Source organism: Chinchilla lanigera, unplaced genomic scaffold (assembly GCF_000276665.1).
Source record: "Chinchilla lanigera isolate Chin_1 unplaced genomic scaffold, ChiLan1.0 scaffold00027, whole genome shotgun sequence".
In the NCBI taxonomy this organism is placed as follows: domain Eukaryota; kingdom Metazoa; phylum Chordata; class Mammalia; order Rodentia; family Chinchillidae; genus Chinchilla; species Chinchilla lanigera.
In genome coordinates, this window is record NW_004955428.1 from 23,747,467 (window position 1) to 23,754,791 (window position 7,325).

The window sequence follows — 7,325 nt, forward strand, 5'->3', positions numbered from 1 at the left end:
AACTGCATAAAAATTAATATCAAAGATATAAAACAGAAACTCTACCAACAATTGTGATACAATGTAGCCTTTCTGATATCTAGCAAAGGCTCCTCTCAATCATAGGGTGTTTGTGTGATCCTGTAGACATATTTTATATTTCATAATGAAACACTATCAGAATCTTCAGAATGGGCAAAGCTCTGGTCATAAATTTGTCACAGTGTGATAAATCCAAGCATAGTGAATCAAGATATAAATATAAAACTTTGAAGTTTTCATCCACTTTGACTCTTAGGGAGACTTGACTGGACTGGCAATGTCAATATAATAAACCACAGTGAAAGGCTTAGTGGATTTCTTGCAGAAAAAATAATATTGTAGGGAAAGGAAGGTCATTCTTTGTCACATCAGAATTTGGGGCATCAAATTGGAAAATAACTTCATAGTATATAATAAAATGGTGCATTTAACTTGCTTTTTTCTTGGATTTTTTGAAAAAAAACTATTTAATCATAAACATTTGCATCACAAATGCATATACTAGTGTCTGAAAGATTCTCCTACAGTGGATGAGGTTCAAATTCATGATGAGAGATCAAGGTGCAGAATTTTTACTTTTACCAGATTTGTCTAAGGTTCAACCTCAGTTACTTAATTCTCTGAATGTAGTTAATGACTTTCCCTAAATAGTATCACATGACACACATTTTCAACAAGAAATGTAAACATGGAATGCTGTCAAATGTATTAAAATGTAAGAAAATTTTAAAATGTAATAGTTCATTAGAATAAAAATATTTGTGTATTAGCATAAGCTAGTACTTTTTCTATTTGTGTTATTTTTCTAAAACACTTAATGTATGTATAATAGGATGGTAAATCCCCAAATATTTATTCAATTAATTAATAAAAAGAAAAGTGAAGAAGTGTCAGCAAAGAAGAAATGAATAAAACAACCTTGTTTTTTATTCACATGTTCAGCCGCTAGAGACCAAGCATCTGTCATGATTATTTTACTTTGTTAATTTTAAATTTGTTTTTATTTATTTATTATTGTTCATTTTTTTGTTTTTTCTGAGAAAGGGTCTCACTATGCAGTTCAGGCTGGCTTTAAACTCACTATGTTGCCCAGGCTGACCTCGAACTTGCAGCAATCCTCCCACCTCAGTCTTCTACATGCTGAGATTACGGGTGTGTCCCACCATGCCTGGCCTTTTCATGATTACTTTAAAATAATTCCTCTCTTTTGAAAGAGGTGGAAGTAAGTGCCCAAACATCATTTTGTGTAAGGTATTTGGAGCCATGGCAGTATGTAGGCTTGAGATACATTCTTGTAATGTCCAGTCCTACAAGCATTTAATGTCCTGGCCTGTAATGTTAACCAGTATTTAACTTTTCAACTTATTTACAGGGATATTCCCTAGCACCTATACAGTACAAGCAGCAAAACTGCAAGTCCATCCTGTAATACACTGGATAGTAGTTCTGGTTACTCAGTTGGGGATAAAATATTAGAAAGCAAGACAGGAGCAAACATTTGGAAACCCAGATACACAGCTACTTTATTTTGATACATGTTTATGGTAAATCCAGGAATTGCAGCTGGACTGAATATAAACAGAAAGTAAGAGGAAGAATAAGTGAAACTGAAAGAATTACTATTAAATGAAATAATGTAAACTATGTATGAATTATGTTTCTGGAAGAGGATGGTGAATTCAGTTTTGACATCCAAGCATAAATATCCCATAGGAAGTTGAACTTCTGAGTCTATGCATGAGGACTGAATTTACATGTCAGTGGTTTGTAAACAGACCATAAGGTCATGACATTAACTGAATGTTATGAAATTATTCAAACTGGTCCAAAAGTAAGGAAAATGAGACAGAGGGCAAAGACCTCTGTGGTAGAGCACTCTAGCATTAAGAGGTCTAAGAGAAGAGTAGCTATTAATGATGAAGGATAAGGCTCCTCCTAGGATAGTCCAGTATTGTAGAAGCCAGTGAGGAAAGTGTATTAGGGTGGTCAGTTCTCACTGTATGAAATGCTTTTGGTCATAGAAGTTAGGTTAGAGTTGAGGCTTCCTCAGCATATTTAGCCACATGAATATCAAAGTCAGATTGTGTGAATTAAGAATGTGTGCAAAGGAACAGTAGTTAACAGATTAAATGACTTCATTAAAGAATTTATGACAGCAGTGTAAAAAAATATATAACAGAATTATCGTGTCTGTAAGACCTTAGGATGTTTTTTCTTTCCTCTATGAGTTACTTGGAAAGTGTGGTGGTCTCAAGACCCCCGAGGCAAGCGAAGACACGTGAGACTCTGAATTTGGGGAGCAAAGGCTTTATTAGCAGGCCTAGCTGACGCAGACTCCTGAGATCGATCCGAGAATGCGCGCCTCACAGACTAAGCGCTCTGAATTTAAGCACTGTAACCTCAAGGGGCGGGGATGAGGAGGGCCAGGGGATGGGGTGATTTGGCGCCCTAGCTTAGGGTTGGGGAACAAGCAGTTCAAAAATTGGCGGGTACAGCAAAAAGCCACATCATTGGAGAACAGGGGAAGGGAAGCGGGAACAGCAGTTTAAACAACTTGTAATAGGATGGTCCTTTTAGCTAAGGGGTTTTGGCAAGTCATCTTAACTCAGCAGAAAGACAGCTAAGAGATTTTAGCAAGTCATCTTAACTCAGCAGAAAGTCAGCTAAGGGATTTTAGCAAGTCATCTTAACTCAGCAGAAAGTCAGCTAAGGGACTTTAGCAAGCCATCTTAACTCATCAGAAAGCTTAAAACCTTGAAATGGCATATACAGAACACAAGCATGAGGGTAAAGAATGTAGTTCGTTAAAAAAACAATTTTAAAACGGAGTTTGCCAGGTCAAACAGGCGCATACAGAACAGCAATGTGGTGCAATAGCTAGGTTATAACAGAAAGAAAAAAGGGTTGAATAACTTTTGAGGCCTGAAGGTGCAGCTACTCATGAAAATACAATTTTCAAATTTCCTTTATCTTTGTTTCTTCTATCCTACCTCAAAAACTTTTGCCGCTCATGGTGATTTTGGTTTGGCAGAAAAGCCAGAATTTGCACTCTGTCAGATCAGTGAAAAAGGTGGGTGAAAACACCACAATATTTTTACAAGACTACCTTTCTGTTGGACACACAGCAATAGCATTCAATTCCTTTTGATCATATCTATTTTAATCGAACACTCACAATAAAAGGCTCCCAGAACTGCTGCAGAAAGTGGCAGAAATGATGGGATATGTATTTTCAAAGTGAGGCAATGAATTTTGAGAGGGATTAAAAAATATATATATATATTATATATACATATATATATTCATTGCAAAGTAAAACTCCTTACCTCATGGCCAGAACATGAGAGACTGAGAAAGAGCTGAAGGCCCAAACTCCCCTTCATGGACACTCAGGAACTGAAAACCTCCCCTTGGACCTGACATCTTGTAGTGTCTACCACATCCCAGTAGTATGAGCCTCTGTGGCAAGTTCCAGGTCCAACACAGAGCATGGTTATTCCTGTTTAGGCTTTACATTTACTAACTTTTGTTAAATTTCCCAGAAGAAAACATCTACATGAGAAACACTTAACTGATTTCTTTATAACTTCTCCTGGATGATAGTATAGTCATCATAGGACACACATGTTCTGAGAATAATAATGCATATTGGTCTCCATCGAAAGCATTTCAGACATTCTCTAACTCAGTCAAATGTAATGGATTTTGTAATACAATATTTAGATTAAAATTATTAGCAAAGTATAAAACTATTATCAAAAGATCATCATTGTAAACTTTTGATGTGCTTTGGGCTCACAATCTATCACTTTAAGATTTATATAACTCCCATTATGATTATCAAAAGTATTTATTTTAATAATCATTTTAAGGATTTTCCTGCCAAATTAGTTCATGAGTTTCAGCCTTTAACAGTCTAAGGGTGTGTGTTAAATGAAGTTCACACCTTTAGTTATTTACTATAACCTAAATATAATATACTACAGATGGAAATGTACATTTAGATTTCTTTCACTTGGTATACAATTAATCTATTGATTTTCACATTTTGTAGTTATCACTCAAGAGTGTTCCTAGTAAAATAAAAAAATAAACATTAAGGATATAAAATTGTATTGCATTCTCATAAGACTATTCAACTCTGAAATTATTGTTCACTCATATTCTCTTTTAGTTATATATATAGAAATGGTATGGTTACTGTTATCAGGGTACCATGTCTCGATACATTTTGTTTGTTTGTTTTTGTTTTTTTGTTTTTTGTTTTTCTTCCAGTACCAGAAATTGAACTCACCACCTTGTGCTTCCCAGGCAGGCACTGTGCCACTGAGCTAAATCCCCAGGCCTTTGATACATTTCATTGTAGTAGATTTAAGAATATTTTCTATCTATTATCGTATGTACTCATAAGTGATATTTCAGTTTGCTATGTTATTAATGTTTTCCATTAGCTTGTGCTATTGATGAAATAACGATGATTGAGCTTCTTTATTAATAATTACAGAAATGACTTTTGCCTAGCAGTTCAAGAATAAATACATCAAAGATGAATGTATTTGGCAGGATCTCATTTCATAAATGAACACTGTTGAAATGTTTTAGTATATTGTATTTGGAATTGTTAAATGTGTTTATGTAGGGACTAGTTCAACTAATACCATCTTTGATTTTCTTATATCTGCCTGAAACTTCACATGACTATTTCTGTTACTGAAAATACCCAGCACAGCAAGTATTATTCCTTACTACAGAAAAATTCTGATTTGATTATAAAGCTGTTAAATAATGTACTGTTTTCTACCAAAAACAGTAACAGATCTAAAATATAAAGGCTTACATGACTTTCTGGTGGCAACTGAATTTTATGCATCACTATATTGTTTTTATTTGTATGACATATAAATCCAGGTATTTTATGGTTATATATGATTTCATGCAGATGTTATAGAAAAACAAGCATAACAAATGTGCTTTAGAAAATACCTTACATATTAATGTGCATGTGTGTAAGCAGATGTATGTGTGAAAAAGTACTTTGTATGATATTATTCATTATAAAATATGGGACATAATTGAATTAGGAAATATATTTTAATATATTTAGGAGGGAAAATTGAGATGTATAAATTTAATTAACTATATCACTATCATTTTCTGAATCATCTTTGTGCCACTAGGTTTTTATTTCAGCTCTTCACTGTGCTGTGATAGGAGGTACTACTGTTTCATGGCCAAAGGCCATATTTCATTGCTATTGTACTTAAAATGTAAGAAAGTGCCAGAAAAAGTAAGGTGAGAAGATTTCAGAAAATTTAATCAGGACTTCTTAGTTAAAACAATCGTAACACTTGTTCAAATAAATCTTAAACATGTCATCATTCAAGAATCAAAATTTTCTTTTCTCTCCCTCTTTTTTTTTGGTGCCAGGAATCAAACTCAGGACTTCACACTTTCCAGGTAGGTGCTGTGCCACTGAGCTATATCCCTGGCCCGCAAATTTTCCTATAAATAGCATTTGCAGAGGAAAATATTCAAATTCACTTTGAATTGTTTCAAAAACCAAAAGAATGAAGTAAGGAAGTTTCATTGACACAGAAAGAAATAGGACAGAGTCATATAAGTACAAGTCAAATACATATTGTGCTCTATAATAGATCAAGTTGGGATTTCGTTGAATAATTCATAGTTTTACAGATGAACTTAAGAATATTTAAAATTTCTAACATTGTTATCTTAAATGTCTTTGTGAATTCATCTAATAAGCAGTTATATCACATTTAACTAAAGCATAAATTTAGAAAAATGTTATTAATACAATGACAAAATTTATATTTTTATGAATCTCTTTATTAAAGAAGAAGTGAAAGGCTTTGGAGATGAAAACTGATACAATTACATCTAACTAAAAAGTAAAACATTTTAGAAACATAACACATTGTAATTTGTTTTTAATAAATACATCAAAATTTTCTTAAACACTATAGTAGTCCACCAGTATTGTTTATTGCATTACATTAAAATACTTTTCATACATTTCAGCAAAAAATAGGAAATATTAAAGCTTATATTTCTCTCATTCTGCTCATCCAAGCCATCTTTAATTACTATCAACTCCATTTTCAGTATTTTTCTCAAATGTAAACACTTCTCAAAATCTCCATATTTCCTTAATTGTCTAAGCCAATATTCAATACTTTTTCCTTTCTAGAAAATTCAGTAGCCTCCTAACTGTCTTCCTGAATAACCTACTATATTCTGGATGACATTGTGCTATTTATATATTATTTTATTTATATACATGATTAAATTATTACATAGAACAGTACTGTGAATACCCATCATCCTCACAGTCAACTTATGAAGACTTATGTAAGTAACACTGCAAGGATTTCCATACTACCAGAATACGTCAACTCATCCTGTACCCTTTCAATACCTTCTACTCTAAAATGTTTTTCTAATGTATGTTTTTCATTTAGCCTTATGAAATATATGTATATACTTTTAGGTGCTTAATAGTAAATTCCCAGTGTACAACCAGGGAGCTCTGGTAATATTTCTTATCTCCTTGGTGTAACTGTCTCCTTAACACTGGGTGATGCTCAGAAAGCCTGATATTCATGTACCCTCTGCCAGAGACAGGAAATATCCAAAGTGAAGGGTTGAGAGAAATGAATATTCTTTCATTGCATACAGAAGAAAAGGCACATCTCTCACCCTCTCCTCCCAAAAGAAGGGAGAAAAAATGTTCTTGATGAAGGAATGAAAGCTTTATTTTCACTTCAAATTTCTGAGTTAAATACATATGTTTATGGGTTAAATAACCATTTGTTCACTGATTGCAGGAATGAGTGTTGTCTCCAAAGTTCCAGGCCTCATTTTCCTCTAAAATATAAAAATTTACCTCTGGAGTCAGGTAAATATCTCTAAAATTCTCCAGCTGTCTCTACAGTTATAAATTAATTCTCCATGGCTGACTCTCAGTCAAGGATCCCAAGCATTCATCAAAATTCCCACTGCTGCAGAAATCCAAAAATATTTTCTATTCAACCTACACATCCTTAAGTCACAACTTCAGTTTTTCTTTGATCTTCATACTTCTATTTGTTCCTGAGGAAAAATGCATGGTTCAAATATCCAGACACATAAAAAGCTACGCTGTGGAAAAGTCCCCTCCTCTTCAATCCTGCTCCTGGCCTTTCTGGGTTCCCTTCAATACTATGGTTCTTTCCAGAATTTCTCTCTCTTTCTCTCTCTCCCTCTCTCTCTCTCTCTCTCTCTCTCTCTCTCTCTCTCTCTCTCTC